At 37.1% G+C, this 18,784-nt stretch overlaps 1 pseudogene; it reads left to right on the top strand.

Annotated features, from left to right (window-relative positions):
- Positions 1-6,919: 6,919 nt before the first annotated feature.
- LOC103265087 overlaps positions 6,920-18,784 on the top strand; it is a 12,898-nt pseudogene continuing 1,033 nt past the window's right edge.

The raw sequence follows: 18,784 nt of genomic DNA on the forward strand, positions 1-18,784 counted from the left end.
AAAAAAAAAAAAAAAAAAAAAAACCCCCCCCCCCCTTTTTTTTTTTTTAAACAAAAAAGAAGTCACATAGGCACTTGTTGGAGGGTGAAAGGAAGAATGCCTGGAAGGAAAGATTAATTGTGGCAGAAGAGGAAACTCATCAAAAAATAAAAATAAAAATAAACTCATAGGTACATCCCTTGTGCCAGGCCGGGTACTAGGTCTTTTACACACAGGTCCTCAATATTATTCCCAGTATTTGATGTAATCTTTCCAACATTATGCCTGCTTTATAGATGATAAAAGTAAAGTCCAAAGATTGAGCAACTGTCCCAGTTCATTAAGCTATTAAGCAGCAAAAGCTATATTTGAACCCAAGCCTGTCTGATTTTAAAAGATTGTGGCCATTTGGGAATAATATTAAGTGTAATATTCATATTTGTTCTTTGTGACAGGTGAACAATGGTATGTCTTCTCTAATATGATACAATTTTGGGGGAGGATATATATATATATATATATATATATATATATATTTGTCTGTTTGTTTGTTTGTTTTTTGAGTTGGAGTCTCACTCTGTCACCCAGACTGGAGTGCAGTGGCATGCTCCTGGCCACTGCAACCTCCACCGGCTAAGCTCAGGCCAATCCTTCTGCCTCAACCTTCCAAGTAGCCAGAACTACAGGCGTGTGCTACCACTCTAGTTTGATTTATTGTAGAGATGAGGTCTCCCCAAGTTGCCCGGGTGGGTCTCAAACCCTTGAGCTCAGGTAATCCACTCACCTCAGCCTCCCAAAATGTTGGGATTACAGGCTGAGCCACCGAGCCCGGCCTGAAGGAGTATATATTGCTTGTGTGAACATGTTGTGCTGCTAAAATGGGGTTGTTGGACTAGATGGAGATGATCCTAAAAATAATTTAGCTGCTATTCTCTTGCCACACACTCTCATTTAGTCTTTAAAATTGACCTTTAATTAAGTATTCTTTTTTAATTTTAATTTTAAAGATGTGTGGTACAATTCAGGGTTAGGTCTACAAATGGTTATTGTACAAGTAAAGCTTGGGCCTCACTTTGGTCCCACTTCACCTGGTTTGGGATCAGGGACCCTTACTGATGAAGTATGCCCCCACCCTGGCAGTTTTCCGCGACTGCCAGTCCCTTTCTTATGGTATTATGATAATTGTTCAGGGTTTACTTATGAGTGAGAACATGTGATACTCAGTTCTTTGTGTCTGTGAGAGATCACTGAGTACTATAGACTCTAAATCCATCTAAGCTGCTGTGAAGTTCATAATTTTGTCCTTCTTTATGGCCATGTAATATTCCATTGTGTATATATACCACATTTTCTTTATCTAGTCTACTTTTGGTAGGTACCATGTTTTTGCTATTGTGAATGATGTTACAAAGGACACACCTGAATGAAGTACTCTTGAGTGGTCTAAACTTCTATTGTGACTGTCTTGTAAAGGAGTTCACAGGGCTAAGGACATAACATTGCTAGGATTTAAGAAGGTGATTTGAAAGGGAAGAAGAAGTGTCAACCACATAGGACGTTGCTAAGAGAGGAGCAACATAGCAAGTGATTGTGTTGACAAGGCAAAGAAAAGGAGTGAATGTCAGAACGCAGCCCATCCCAACATTGCTCAAGTGTCCCACATAATCATGCACAGCTGACCTACCATCTCTTCTCTGAGTCAGTCAATAGGTTCTTCAGGAAATTTCAAGGAACAGGTAGTGGTCGATACCTTCTTCTCTGCAGCCTCTTGCACAACTCTTAGATTAGTCCCTAGTGAGGCAGTCATTCTCTCTGAATTTGTTTCTACCACTGGAACTTGGAAAGATATAGAGAAGTCTTGCTCCCCACTGGAGTATCCCCCAGAATTCTGAGAAAAGTAGAACAACTGATTAATAATCCAAATTAGTCTGCTTTCAGGTTTCAGCTACTCAGATAATTTTGGACACATTCAACTGTGAACTGAGAATGATCTATTACATCGTTCAGATGTCACCACTCTGTGTGCACAGCCAAGCCAGTACTTGGCTGTATCTTGGCTTGATGGCAGCTGAGTGCTTAATCTTAAACTGAAAGGTTTTGTTTCTAATAAAGTGTCATTTTAACTTGTTGTCTATACCTTAGGTCTTACAGATTATAATGACAAGAAATTGGATAGTTTACAAATCTAGAAGAGATCATTAAGATGATGGATTATGATACTTCTCCAGGTAGTTTGTGACTAATGCATCAGATTTTTAAAAATATCTAAGTCCATATTTTGTTTTATGAGATAGAAGTTTATTATAAATCTTTCTCCTGAATAGTTTGGTATTTTATTTTATACAAAATTATCTGAAAACGCCTATGCTACCTATTTGAGCTACTTCAAAAAACAAACCAAACAAAAGTTAATTTTTATTGTGATTTAACCTGATATTTTTTCATAACCAAGTGTTTTTGAGAGTTTGTTCTCATATGCTGGTGCCAAAATATCAGAGAAGCTAAAATATTTATATCAATAATAATGTGATCAATTTCTCAAACATGGTGTATCAAAACTCCATTACCCCAAGCATTATTACCTGGAACTGTTGATGACAATGTCAGATATTGAACTTTTTCAAAAATATAAAGTATGTGGTAACTCTCCCATTCCTGTTCATTTTTCTTTCAATATCTTCATCATTTTGAAAGGATCACGCTTTGAATAAGCAGCAGATGTTAATATAGAAATATAGAACATCTCAATTTTCTCACTGCTAACTCAGCTTACTGAGCCAATTTCACAATTCTCACATTACTGAGTCCTAGGAGAAAATGCTAATTTAGATTGTTAAAATTGACACGGGTTAGGGTATAAAGGGTAATTAGCATAAAATCCTACACAAAGTGTTCTTAGCACCATTAATCAACACCCACCTAGGCATACACATTTTTAGTCAAGAGCTAATGTTTAACGGAGCTGAAAAATATCTAAAATATTCTCTCCTGGTTAAGTAATAAAAAATGCAGAGTTTGTCCTCATATTGAGGCTGAGGGTTTTTAAGGAAAAATACCTAATATGCAGTTCAAGCATAACTTGTATTTCACACTTAAGAATTATTTAAAGCATATAAAAGTATTCTCTTGAGGAAAAACGCCTCTTAAACACTCGTGTTTTTGACATACTTGCCTCAGCGCCATTCTATACATGTGTTGTTATTGCTGAAAAGACTGATCTGTTTCTTTTCCTCCCTTTCTACTTGCAAAGGCTGTTGCACTTGGCATCATTGTTCCATTCTCAGTACAGGACACTGTGTATGTCTCTGCTTCTTTCATTCCAAGACTCCTATATCCAAATAAATCACTCGGGTCTAAATCTCATCAGGGCAGAGGTGTTATTAGTCCCTGCTATATAAATCAAAGTTTGTTTTTCATTCTGTTTGTTGTTGTTGTTGTTTTTTGCTAACAATGTGAACTAGTGGAAAGACATCTGTCTTCTAATTAGATGAATGATTCAAAGTCATTCAACTCTTTTTTCTTCTTAGTTTCCTCATTGGCCAAAGAGAAAAAATGACATAAATAACAAAGATAACAAAAATAGCATACAAAAATTTTTAAATTGCAGGGGCATAAGGTGCATACTTTCCTGGGAACCTGTCCATATATGTCTCTGGGGATACCAGTGAGACTCATCTTTGGAAATTCTATCTTGGAGACCCATGAAGGGAATAAGGCTGAAAATGTATAACATTACCCCTAGGGGCCATTTATTCTGCATAAGAAAATGCTGCTTTGTATAAGACATGGGTTAGTCACAGAAGATAGAAGCTGAGCAGAAGAGTCTCAGGAGAGAGATTGTTTTTAAAAAATTCCAGAACTACAAGATAAGTGCTCTAATAAATGCTGGTGCTCTAAAAACATGCAGCAGGGTACCTAATTTAAATAGGGGATAGGGTCTAAGAGGAAGCATGTGCAGGATTTGCCTGGATAAATAAGAAAGAAAAGAGAATATTCCTGACACAGCATGTTTGGGAAGAAAGAACATTCTAGAAGCATACATGTCAATACAGCTAAGGCAGATAGAAGAGAGTGGCCAGAGAGGAAGCTGGGTGGTAGGCAGGAGCCACATGCTGGAGGGTCATGTGCACTGGGGTAAGAAGCTGGCTGGAATCAGAAAACCGAAAAGAAGTCAATAAAGTCTACTAAGTGGGGAAGGACACAAGTATCCTTGTATTTTAGGAAGGGCCACTCTGATTGTAGGGGGAAGACAGCTTGGATTCTTGAGGAGACTTGAGGCAGGAGATCCATGAGGAGGTTATTGCAGTGACCTCATGAGAGATGTCTGCAACGGGAGGGCAAGAATGATGTAGGATAAAGAACGGGTCTGTCTTCTTTTGAGAAGTGTCTATTCATGTTTTTTGCCCACTTTTTAATGGGGCTTTTTTTTTGTTTTTGTTTTTTTCTTTCAGCAAGTTTGAGTTCCTTGTGGTTCCTGGATGTTAGGTCTTTGTCAGTTACACACTTGGCAAATATTTTTTCCCATTGTGTGAACTGTCTCCCTGCTCTCTTCATGGTTTCTTTTGCTTTGCAGAAGCTTTTTAGTTTAATGAGGTTTCACGTGTCTATCTCATCTCTTATGGCATGGACATCTGGGGTCTTGATCAGGAATTGGTTGCTTACTCTGATTTCTGTAAGGATATTCCTGCATTTTCTAAGATTCCTATAGTTTGAGGTTTTACATTTAGGTCATTGATCCATTTAGAGTTGATTTTTCTGTATGGTGATAGGTGGGGTCCTGTTTCAGTCTTATACATGTGGTCAGCCAGTTTTCCAAGCATCATTTACTGAATAGATTCTTCTCTCCCCAGTGGTTGCCAACAGACGCACGAAAAAGTGCTCAACCTTACTAATCATCAGAGAAATGCAAATCAAAACCACATTGAGACATCACCTAACCCCAGTAAGAATGGCAATCACTAATAAAACAAAAAACAACAGATGCTGGTGAGGATGCAGAGAAAAGGGAATACTTCTACACTGCTGGTGGGAATGCAAACTAGTCTATGGAAAACAGTGTGGCGGTTTCTAAAAGAACTAGAAATTGACCTTCCAAATGACTCAGAAATCTCCCATCTGGGAATATACCTGGAGGAACTCAAATCATTCTACAACAAAAGATACCTGCACATGCATGTTTACTGCATCACTATTCACAATAGCAAAAACATGGACCCAAACATGCTGCCCATTGAAACTGGACTGGATAAAAAAAATGTGGTACATTATACACAATGGAATATCATACAGTCATAAAGAAAGACAAACATATGGACTTTGCAGTGACTTGGATGGATTTAGAACCTATAATACTCAGTAATCTATTACAGCAACAAAGAACTGAGTATCACAGGTTCTCACTCATAAGTGGACCCAGAACATTTACCATATAAGAAAGGGAATGGCAGTAGGGGGATACTGCCAGGGGAGGGGAGGGGGAACACAACATCAATAAGGGTATCTGATCTCAAATCAGGCAAAGTGGGGACAAAGGGTGACCCAAATTTTACCTTGTATGGTAAACACTTGTATAACTAACCTTGAATTGTACCCTACATTTTAAATAAATAAATAAATAGAATGGTGTCTAAGCACAAGAATGGCTCACATGTATTGAGAGACTATTCCACACTAGACTCAGAAGTTTCCCATATTGTCTTGTGAAATTGTTGTACACACCACATTCAATAAATACAGGTAATATTTTACTCTATCAAGATCTGGAAATTCAAGTTTAAAGATGATATTGGTTCAAAGTCGGGCAATAGGAACAGAAGCTGAGAAATTCTAAGGGCTCTAGAGTTCTGTCCTTGATTTACTTTTCAGAGAAATTGAGGAGGAGGGATTGACAATGGTCATTGGCTAGCTGGTAGAAATGGCAAGTGATAAGGGAGAAAGAGGTCACATGTGTTGTGAGGTGGTGAGGGAGGTCATTCACCAGGCTACTGAATGCAAGGAGGGTTGTGTGGTTGGTGAAGGGTGGGGTGAAGGAGATATCTGACCACCCCAAGTTTGAGGTGACTGAAGAATACCAAAGTGGATGGTCACTTGGCAGGGCAGATCTAAATCTGGAGAAAGGGATTTGGACTGGTTGTAGGGACTTTAAAGTTAGCAGCATTCAGCACATTCCTTGGGTATGAGGTTGCAGAGAAAAAGAATGTAGGAAAAGAGGAGTGAAGGACTGAGCAGGAGCGGTCACTGAAGTAGAAGCAAAATCAGGGAGACTGTGTTGTCAGAAAAACCAAGGAGAGTGGTGCTTCACGACCAGGGGGCAAAGAAAAACATCAAACACTCCTGAGAGATGAATGGGATATGGACAGGAAAAAAGCCATATGATTTTACAACAAGAAAGCTTTTCCCTGAAGGGATAGAACTTGGAGGGCACGCAATATAGTCCCCACACACAAAACTTTAATGCTGTTATTCTACAGTTAACACAATGACACCATTCTACAGATTTGTACATGCAGATGAGGAGAGGGTTACTGGGCTATCTACTGTCTTCTGTAGCTTCTGATGTTCTCTTTATTTTTATATCTCACTTGTCTTGGAAAGACACAGATTCTAGTGCCGTTGAACTTTGGCTTAAATGAGTGGTGAAGCCATATCTGAAGCCCTTTATGATTTACCAAAATGAAACACTTAAGGCTAGAAATTTATTATGAATGACACTTCCTATCCTCTCCAAAGCTATGCTTTTTCCAAAGGAGAAATCTTGACCAGAAGCTTTTTTTTAATGAAAAAACCCTTCCCAAGATTACCAATTTTATGTCTAGAAGCTATAATTAGTTTTCATTTTGCAATATACCATACTCAGGGGTAAGTAATATTAATAAAGTTTTTGATGTATAGAGTGCTTTATATTTTTCACATTTTCACATTGTTAATGTCATGCTCCAAGATGGTTCATGAGGGTACACCATGTGGCCAGAAAGAGAGAGGGTAAGAAAAAAATCATGGTTATATAAAAAAAAGACTGGAAATATTCAATTTCTAATTTTTTATTTTCTTCAAAATTGACTGTAAAATACATATAATTTTAAAGCAGGCTTCATGTATATGGATCGCAACATTAACAACTTACACAATGCCCTGTGAGCCTGAGTAGCAATACTTTTTTACTAAAGGGAAATGATGCATTTGTATTACTTAGTTCAGGTCACTTAAAATGTCAGTAACATAGCCAAGAAGGAAATCAGAAAGAATGGGTTTCTAGCCACTGGAATTATAATTTCTCCAAGTCTGAATCTTTCCATTTAATTCTGTTGCACAGAGGATTAACAAATTTACTTCTCTCGGAATAGAGAAGATAAGATTCATCTTATTTCTGCTGCATTTGAAATTATGAAACCAAATTCAGTTTCACAGAATATTATTTGGAAGCAAACCAAGCATATTCGCTATGTAAGGAAGTCTCTCTCTGCTAGCAAATGTTCACAAGATGAATGTAAAGATGAAAGACAAGCAATTTATTTTTATTTGATACTGAGAATAGCAATTTAAACCTCGGTAAATTTGTCCTTTGAAGGAAATGCAAAATATAGGTCAAATATTTTTATAACTGTATCAACACAAAAATAAGTAATATAAATTATGATCAGGCCAATTTTGAGCTATGGGACAGGTATAGTTATCATGCATTTCATCATAATGCTGGTATTAGTGTGTGAAATATATATGTAATATAGATACATATTTACATATAAGATTCAGAAACTACATTTCAATTTATGTTATTCATTGAGTGAGTTACACCCAGATTACCATCACATTGCAAATCAGTCAAGCCTTAATACTGCTAAATGGGACCCAATCAAGCTAGAATTCTAGATTGGGAACTATAGATCACATTCTTTTATCATAAGTGTACAAAAGCAACACCTAAGAGTATGCAAAGAGATGGAGATAAGTATCATATCATTTTAAAACTGGAAAGGAACTTGGAAAATATCTAACCAATAAGGAAGCCTGATCTCAAACAAAGCAAAATGGGGACCAAAGGGAAGACCAAACTTCATCTGTATGATGACCACTTGTATGCCAAACCCTGAATTGTACCCCACATCTGTAAAATAAAAATAAAAATAAAAAATAAGGCAATCATCCAATATAAAATAATTTAGATGTATCATGTTTTATGCTTAGATTATTGGACTGAAAAAAGACGTAAATAGGTTTGTACTTCAGGTAGAGAATATTGGTGGCAAAATACCAATACTAAATAACAACAGTAAAAAAGAATATCTAATCAAAATTCCCCATTTCACAGACAAGTAAAACAATTCCAAGTAGTGGCTTCCTTAATTCTCTATGATTTCTAAGTGTCATGTAGAAATTCCAGTAAATGAAAACAACTATGGAAAGTACACTGGATCAAAATAAGTAACAAATATAGAAACGTAAGACAAAATAAAGTGTTCTAGGATGATGCTGAAAAAAAATTGAGGTTTTTTTCAAAGTTCAGGATGCGGGTAGACCCCTTTTCTGACTTTGAAACCTCAGAAGAAAAGAGCAGAGACACGAAGGTGTGATTGAGATAAGTTTGATAATACCACAACGAGATTCATACACTGAAGTACTGGTCTTAAGCATTCATCAGCTAGAGATACCTCGTAACAGCTAATCTCAGGATCTTCTAGCTATAATCATCATAACGGCCTTACATCTAATTTATTACATTGGTATTTAAAACACATTTTTGTTTCCATTTTAGACAGGGTATATGAGAGATATCTTTTATTTTTGAGTGGTTGGCAAAAAGCTGTCAGTACCTTTATTCATCCTATCCAGATATTTTATTTGCTTTATCCTCATAATAATTCTCTCACTAAGTGTTGAAATTACCAGTGTGGTGAAGGTGTGTACACAGATGTAGAATTGAGAGCCATCTGCTTGCTTTTCAATTTTGGTCTGCATTGTGGAAAATAAACACATTTGCCAGAAGAAATGTTCATACTCTAAACTAGCTCACCTTGTTGCAAAAGAATGCTGCTCTATCCGTCATTTCTTTTTTCTTAAAAACTAACGTACTTAGAGTAGAGCAAAAGTCAGTCCCTTCCCCTTCAATTTCCTTGTCTCCTCTTTCTCTCCTCCGTTTCCCTCTTTGCCTTCTTCTCCTCTTCCATCTCCTCCTCCTGTTGCTCAACTTAAACCTGTCACAGAGGCGTACATGGGCTAAGCTAAATATGGGTAACCAAGCAAAATAAATCACTTAGGTTTTCTTCATGTCTCAGAGGGAAAAAAAGTTAGTAGACTATGTAATCTTGGTCCTAACTGGTTTGGCAGTTGTGTTGCAGTGATTACGTAACCCTTTATTTAAAAAATTGAAAAAATTTTAATCTTGCAATTACACATCTAGAAGTGTATCCAGGGACATAATTATTTTGCAAGGGTGCTCATTATAGGATTGTTGATAGTGGCAAAAAAGTTGGAATGGCCAACAATATGAAATGCATTTAATAAACTATGGTAGAACAATACTAGAATTATATTTAATGATACACAAATATCTTCACAAGTGTTTTATGAAAAAGAAAAGCAGACTATAAAATATTATGAATATATGAAACCAAGTAAGTATGTATCAAATCCTGTATTCTTCAACTTTCCTAATCTGTCTTCTACCTGATCATAGCACTTTATTCAACAGATTATTTTCAGTTTTTCATCTTACCTGATTTCACAGTAGCAACCAACACTATGAACTCTATCTTGAAATCCATTCTCTTATGTTGGTTATCTAATTCAGCACATTCCTGTTTTTTGTCTCCTGCCATTTAGACCACTGATTCTTTATACATTTGTCGAACTTTGTTTTAACCACCCAACCATTTAATGTTTTCATGCTTCCAACCACAGTACCTGAACTCCCTCATCTTCTCATTTTATTCCCCATCTTGGAGTGCTATCTTTTACATCGTTGATTTTAATTACTATCTGTAGACAGATGATGCTAATATTTATAAACTTCAGCCCAGACCTTTTATTTAAGCTGAGACCATATGTCCAACTATGCAACTGTGGTACTCTTGGTTATTTAAAAAAGTACTTCAAACTCGACATGTCTAAAATAATACACGTTGTTATTCCTTGAATCACCCACTACAAACTGGTCATGAGCTGGTCCTCTTTCAAAAATTCCTATCCTAAATGGAACTGCTGTGTGTTCACTTATGCAACACAAAATAACAGATGCTATTCTTAATATTATCCTTACCCCCCAATTACAAATCTTGCACAAGTCCTGTCCATTCTCCCTCTCACCATCGCTCAGATCAGTACTTCTCTCTTTAACAATGTCCTTTCCCTAGTAGAGGCAACCATAAAGTCCCACCTGAACTGCAATCATATTCTTAAGTGTCCTCACCATTCCCACCATGGGCTGCATCATCTCCAACTCATCTGTACCTATTTAACTATATTGGTCCCTCCTTAATTACTGCACTGGTTTATGAGTACACTTAGGCAGAGACAAATCAATGATTCATGGCCTATTATGTTTAGTATCCTTACCTAGTCCCATGTCCCTCCTCATTCTCCTCCAGCTACTCTAACCTTCTTTTATACTCCCACATTCCCGAATTCTACAGAACTTTTGAACAGGAGCCAATCTGAATCCTCAAAGACACAATCTCATACTTCGTAATCCCAAATGTTGAAATCCAAAAAGGTCAAATCCAAAAAATACAATTCTGGAAAAGATAATTTAAAAATTATTGAAGATACTTATATACATTTTTAAAAGAGGATTTTTTTTTTTTTTTTTTTGGGTTGGAGTCTCATCTGTCACCCAGACTGGAGTGCAGTGGCTGCTCCCGGCCACCGCAGCCTCGACCTGCTGGGCTCCGACGATCCTTCCGCCTCAGCCTTCCAAGTAGCTGGAACGACGGTTGCATGCTACCACGCCCGGCTATTTTTTTGTAGAGATGAGGTCTCGCCAAGTTGCCCAGGCGGATCTCGAACCCGCGGGCTCAGACAATCCACTCACCTCAGCCTCCCAAAGCGCGGGATTACAGGCTGAGCCACCGAGCCTGGCAAAAGAGGATTTGTTAGAGAAACATGTAAAAACATGAAAGAACACTTCACAGGCCACTTTCCACTGTCGAATAAGCAATTGTAATGTACATTTGTTTTTGAAAGTATGAACAGTCAGGTACACTAAGGAAGGACAGTCAGATGGGTATAACAGTTATGAGCAGATGAACTGCAGTCATAAAGAAACAGGTCAAAAAGGGAACTATGTGAAGGCATATCACAATGGTTGGTAATCGTGCATACCCAACTTTATAACTGTGGTGATCTGAAAGACAATGAGGAACAAAGTTGTTGTCGTTGTTGTTTTTAATGAGATCAATCAAATCCTTGATAGGTCACTACCACATATACAGTCATCCAAAAGTCTTAGATCTCAAGAAATATTATCCCTCATAAATGCAGATGTACAAATAGGACATACTGTCATTTCCTAGGAAAGTTTCAACATTTTTATATATATGTACAGTGCTTACACACAGAGTAAATGTTGTGATAATACACTGTTGTGGTGTCAAATTAGCAAAAAATGCATAAAACAAATTAGAACTCTTTAAAATATGTTAACACAATTTATACCTCTAGTATTGAAAATGATACAAAGGTAAAATATATAACACAGTGGAATTTGTTATAATTAATGCCAACAATTGAAAATAGTAAAGGGAAAATAAAAAGAAAATAAAGAAAGAAATTTAAAAAGAAAATTCAACATGTGAAAAATGGTCTTACTTCAGGGATGGAACAGATCATGGGTAACAGCCCAAAGGTGGTCCATAAAAGCTGACCAATTGTTGTGATCATAAACTATATTATGTGGTCATATATCATGATTAACACCTACTTTTTTCTTTTAGGGCATGGTTCTCTTCAGAGAATATGTGCACATTTATTTTCTATGTGGCACTGCTTTTTTGGAAATTGGATATACTCCAACATGAGGATTCCTCAGTAATTTTTCCATCTTCTGTGCTTCTATGTTGCTTTGGACACATGAAAATTCATTTCACAGGCACTCATATACAGAACGCAAATTTGGTGGAAACCATCATATCTTATCTTACGGTACACATAATTATTCTTGAACCAGTCAGTAACTTTGCTGACTTCTTCAGACAAATTTGGCTTTAATTTACTAAGACTCCTAGAACGGCATCAGCTGAAGAGAATCTCAGTGCAGTCAAATGGCACATATTTAAACTGAAGTTTTCCTTGTTGCCATACAGTGTGCTCAATCCACTTATATGAATTTTCCACCAACGGCATTGGGTCGAATGGAAGAAACAAACTTATTGGTAACACTTAGAAATTCACTTTAGAATCCTTGGCCATACCTAATTTCAAATCTGTCATTACAGTTTGGGGGATCAATTACAATCCATTTTTCATCTGCAAAGACCACCCAACCTTCAATTAAGCATTTATAAAGCATTTTACTTTATTCAGGCATTAATACATAAACAAGCAGGCAAGTTTTTCAATTTTTGAATCCAACAGGGGTATGAAGTTTACATAGTTGATAAACCTATGCCATCCACTAGCCAAAGTTAAGCATGTGCTAGTTTTTCCTGTATTAGACTTAGGGGTAAATACGTTCTTGGACAGATAAATTCCTAATTTAGAAGAGTTCACCATTTAATGTGTTTTCTAACACTGGAGGGAGTTCAATATCAGCAAGTGTCTTTGCTTCAGAGGGTCACTGAGCTTTTCAAATTAGTTTTATTCTCCAACAAAGGGCATTTTTTGAAGACAATACGATGCTATATTTGAAGGGGCAGAGGTCGTACATAATTAATCTTGGCATGACCACAAAATACAGTTTATGATCATGACAATTGGTCAGCTTTTATGGACTACCTTTGTGCTGTTACCCATGATCTGTTCCGCTCCTGAGAAGTTGACACTTTTTTCACTTATTGAATTTTCTTTTTAAATTTCTTCCTTTATTTTTCTTTTTAGTTTTCTTTTACTATTTTCAATTGTCAACATTTTTACAAACTTCCCTGTTATATATTTTATCTTTGCATCATTTTCAATGCTAGAGGTATAAATTGTGTTAAAATTTTTTAAAGAGTTCTAAGTACAATAATTTGTACTTAGAGAGTGGTGTGGTCTACACATTTTTTTAGGTATATAATGTCCATTTGAAGGTCTAGTTATGGCTCAACTATCACAATTCTGTGATCTTTTTGCTTTCCCAGCACCAATAATAACTAGTTTTTAAAATTTTATCTTTCGCTCTTAAGTAGTCTTGTGCCCTTATAGCCTTTTTGCAAGGGAATAAATTCAAGGATCTCTTCCATTGTGTTATCAGAAATACAGTAAGAAGGAATTATATTTAATTCCCCAATTCCAAATTTATATTAGCTAGGGTTCTCCAGAGAGACAGAATCAATAGGATAGGTATATCAATACATGAGATAGGATTTATGAAGGAGTTGGCTCATATAATTATGGTGGCTAAATTCCATGTTAAGCTTTCCACAAGCTAGAGGCCTCAGGATGCTAGTACCGTGACTCAGGCCAAAAGGCACAAGACCTGGGGCCACTGGTGTAAGTCCTGGGATCCAAAGGCTGGTGAACCTGGAGTTCTGATGTCCAAGGCAGCAGAAGAAAATCTATACCAGCTCTTAGAGACAAACCAATTTGCCTTCTAGATTTGTTCTATCTGAACCCCAGCCTACTGGATGGTGCCAACCAACACTAAGGGCAGCTTTTTCCCACCGAATCCACTCAGACTCATACACTAATATCTCCTGGAAACATCTTGCAGACACCCCAAAGAATGTTTTACCAGGTTTCTAGATATTTCTTAATCCAGTCAAGCTGACACCTACAATTAAGTCCATAAGTCTGCACTTTGTAAGTTTGGCATCCATGAGAGTCTCTTTAAACCATATTTAATTTCTAAATAAAGACAATAACAAGGTAATAGTTTAATTTAGAAATTAAAGACAATAACAAGGTAATAGTTTCACCTAATATGATACAACTGTTCTGTGATTGTGATATTTGGATTTTTAGATGTCAGGGATTTTAGGTTTCAGATATTTTGATCTTTTGGAATTTCAATATTTAGGATCATGGAGTTCAGGGTTGTGTCTTTTGGCATTATGATTCAAACCTATGTCCTAAAACCCATCAATCATGAAGATTAAGTAAAACATTTATAAAGTTTAAAGTGCCTACCAGATAGAATGCACTAATAGCTATTTGTTAATACCTCAACTCTCTTTTGAAATTAGTCTTATGCATTCATTCTACTGGTTTCTGACATTTGTATCCATTTGACATATCTTATTAAAAGTTTAATAAAACTGATATAATTTTATAAAAACTCTTCTTGATTTTTAAGATGGATTATTCCTAACCATATTAAATAACAGTAACTGGTCATTTCCAACATTGCTAATTAATTTTTTATGAAGGTCAAATACTTACTTTGATTATCAAATGTCTTAGAGATAGTGAGACCATTGTGAGGAAAATAAGACCAAAAAAACCCCCCCAAAACAAAATGACAATACAAAAAGAAGAGTAAATCAGTTCAATTTCAAAAGTTCCCTAGGTACCAAATTGATCATTAGATCATAAATTCAAACTGAAAGAAAATAATGGCAAGATCAATTGTATTGGACAAACTGCCAGCCTGCTCAAAACGGAAAGCATTCAAAATCCCAGTACATAAGGTTGAATGGGTAATTGTGCCAAGTGTCATATGAGTGAGATTCCCAGAGGTGCAGATAAGTAAATCCAAAAAAATCAATATGCCATGAGGTTGACATTTCACATACTGATTTCCCTAGCTCCTTTTTTCCATCTTTGCTATGTAGAAAGGGATAGAAATGTCCTTCAACAGATGTCCACATAAGTAGAGATGAACTCTCTGCCAGTCGAATTTGGGACACCAGAATCTGTCAGTGTGGTTGGACTAAGTAGATGCCAACCATATGCATACAATTGGAAAAGGGACATGGGAAGACGTCTGCTTAACAAGAAACAGAAACCCAGCTTAATCAATTTTAGTATTTTTGAACAAAAAGCAGTAGTATAAAAAGTTCTCAAGCTCTCAGGACTCTCTTTTATGTATTCACTTTCTTAGCATTCAGATTTTATGAACAGCTCTCATTTTGATTTGTCTAAATCACTTTTGTAATTTACAAAAGAAAGTCCCTCCCCTAAAATAGTCATCATATTTCTGGGTGACTCAATGACTACAGAAATTCTCCTCTCATCTCCCGTAACCCCTCTGATGTTTTCTTCCTCATTTCTTTTCCACTCATAATACTCTTAGGTAGGATCTTCTCCAACCCCATCCACCCACTTCATCTCATTATGAAAAGTCACTCTAAGGCAGGGCCGCTGGACCAGTGTTGGTGATTTGAGTGACTGAGGGAAAAATAAAGATGGAACAGATCATGGGTAACAGCACAAAGGGGGTTCATTCCTCTCCTTACTCTAGTATATAAATATCCCTGACAATAGTAACACTCCTCACTCAACCTCCTTCCTACCTTTTCATTGAAAGTCCTTGCCTGCATTCAGTATCCATGATGAAATGCAAAAGAATCTTACTTCAATCTTTTGCATGACCAAAGGACCTTCACATTTAGGGAAGACCGCTTTTAAAAGCAAAACTAAACAAACACCCCCAAAACCTAGGATTGTCTTGGTTTACTTATGTCATCCCGGTGCAATTATTTAGTACCTTTTTTTAACTTTCAAATAAAGTGTCCTGTTTTGGAAGACACACGATAAGAACTTTGTACTTATAGGGTAAATGTGAAAAGATTTTTTTAAAAAATGGAGAGGAATGAGCATAGGAGAAAAATCATTTTTAACCCTTGTCTATTTTGCATTGCTAACAGGAAACAACACCATCTCTTTAAGAAGGCAAGAAGGAAGCTTAGAGGAGAAGAAAACAAACCAACAACAACAATGCACACACACACACACACACACACACACGCACACACACACACACACACACACACACAGAGAGAGAGAGAGAGAGAGAGAGCAAGAAAATCAGGTTCTCTATGTGTGTCCATAGAAGGAAGGATCTTCTGTACTATAGCAACAAGTACAACAGTGGAAGGAAAGCTAGCAGATTCATTTCTATCTGGTGGGAGAAAAGCAGGGACACTACAGCAAACCCTGTTCTGGACCTTCAAACCTTCTTAATGATTACAAGGGAAGAAGGGTGTGTGTGTGTGTTGGGGAGTGGGGTATGTCATGGAAGGCACACGCAAAACAGGGAACCTCGGCTGGGCTGTAGGCAGTGATCAGATTTTTATATTTTTCCCCTCCCCATTAGAATTCTGAGTCTATTTTTACAGCAACATTGTTATGCGTACTGATTAAGTTCTATAATTCCATTAGCAGAGTACTAAGCTTCAGATACATTGGGCTTAATTAAGCTTTTATGGAAAGGCCTGGGGAATTAAACACCATGTATAACATTGTTCATTTGAGAAAATGTATTCCCAAATGTAAACAACTGCTCGACAAACAAACTTCCGGAATACTATTTTTTTGAAAGTTATGGATTAGCAAAAGACCTGATCAATTGTTCTCTTAAGCCAAGCTGTACATTAGAACCACTGAGTAGTTTTTAAAAATACTGTGACATGGGCTTCCTATCTGGAGATTCTAATTTAATTCGCCTGGGGTGAGGTCTAGAGATAAGTAATTTTAAAGAGCTCCTTGCAGCAAGGTTGAGAACCACTGGACTAATAAATTCATCTTGGATCTGAATTTGAATAAGTAGGGCAGAAGTACTTGTCTTCCTTACAAAGGGGTGTTTTTTCAAAATGGGATTCACTTCCAGTTTCATTTCTCAAATAATATTTCACCTAAAGTAACCGTTTTAGCTGGGCTTTTTTCAAAAAACACATGTCTATAGTGTAAAAATAAATATACCCTCTTGCCAAACATACAGTTACCACTGAATTTTTTTTTTAGATTAGAAAATATAGTTTACTTAGAAAGTAAATTTGGGAGAGAGTGAGAAAGAACAAGAAGATTCACCTCCCTAAGGTAGGGGAAGGGAACTACTGGATTTTTTTAAAGGCTCACAGTACACTGTTAAAATTCCCAACTTACTGACAATAGAAAATGTAACACAAAGTTAATCCCCCCTATTTGAAAGATTTCACTCCTCCTCAGCTCCCCTCTTGACAAAATTTTAGGATAGGTTTGAGTCATGAAACGCTCTCTGAATGTCTTAAACAAGGTTTTGCTGCTCCAGTAGAGATCAGGGTTGTGGAGACAAGTTTTATTAAGCACATGAACTCTGAGTTCAAAATGAAGTGTTAATTATAAGAGTCAACTTTCAGCACAAACAAGGTTCATGATATCATATCATTGGTAACACACAGACAACTCAAGAGGACAGAGGAAGACCGCCCTGCTGAGGAACAAAAGCAGAAGTTTGGAGAACCTGTGTTGTCAGAAGTATCTCCCTGCTTGATGAGATGGCTCCAGTGACCACCTCATTTATGACACAGAGAGGACCTGGGGAGACTACAGGGTTTCTTGAGTTGCCTGCATGTTACCAGTGGAGATAATAATACCATGAACCCTGTTTGTGTCAATTATCCCTGTGTCTTTGGTCTTCATTCTGAAGGCTCCAGTGTATACACATTGAATAAATGTGTATGCCTTTTCTATTAATCAACCTGTGTTATGTCAGTGATTGTTCAGCAAACCTTCAGAGGAAATGAGGTGGCCACTGAAGCCATCTCAACAAGCAGGGGGATGCTTTTCTAAAAACATAGGCTCTCCAACCTTTTGCTCTTGTTCCGTAGTGGGTCAGTCTTCCTCATTTTCTCCTTCCTTGCCCAGAAAGTGTATCTGGATACTGTCTTTAAAACTTGCCACAAAAGAACACTTTTTGCAACGAAGACTATTTTCCCCCACTGACAGTGTGAGGGCCAATGAAAATCTTTTCCCTTGGCCCTCTGAAGGTTTGCAGAACAATCACTGACATAAGGCAGGTTGATTAATAGGACAAAAGGCATACACATTTTGAATGAAGATGAAAGATACAGGGGAAATTGTCCATTTGAAAGCTTAGGTTCATCAAAATATGGACAGCCATGTAGAAGTAGGATTGGACAAAAAGGGATATGATCTAATGCTGATAGGTTAAGTGGGGACACCCAAGAAGGCCTGTCTGTCTAGACTCTTCTTGGCCTCTCTGAGCTTGAATTCTTTCCTCCTGGGCATGGAGCAGGACCCTTTCCAGAATAAGAGTCTGTGACCTATAGTGAAACAAGGTAGGTCATGTAATTTCTTTATGGTCAGTTTTCACACAGAAAGGTGAAGGGAAAGTTAGAGTAACAATTTTAGGTTTTACTCTTGGCTTTGGGGAAGAGGGATTCCAGTTTCTATGGCCAGCCTTGGGAGACAACGAGAGGCCAAAGGGCAGGAGGAGGTTAGAGAGAGCTACTTCTAAGGTCTTCATTTTAGGGTATTGCTTTCTGGGCCCCACCAAATTCCATTCAGTAAATACAAAAGCATATATATATATGTGTTTGCTTTTTTCTCTAAAATGAACAGAAAAGTTACCATTGCTGTGAATGGTAAAAAAGAGGTAGGTTGCTCGATCAGATTTCTTTATCCACAGTCAACCTCAGGCAGAGTGTAGGGAATGAGTGAACACACTCAGTTTCCGTGTGTGTGTGTGTGTGTGTGTGTGTGTGTGTGTGTGTGTGTGTGTGTGTGTAAACAG

Source organism: Carlito syrichta, unplaced genomic scaffold (assembly GCF_000164805.1).
Source record: "Carlito syrichta isolate Samal-C Ts95f unplaced genomic scaffold, Tarsius_syrichta-2.0.1 Scaffold305830, whole genome shotgun sequence".
Taxonomy (NCBI): domain Eukaryota; kingdom Metazoa; phylum Chordata; class Mammalia; order Primates; family Tarsiidae; genus Carlito; species Carlito syrichta.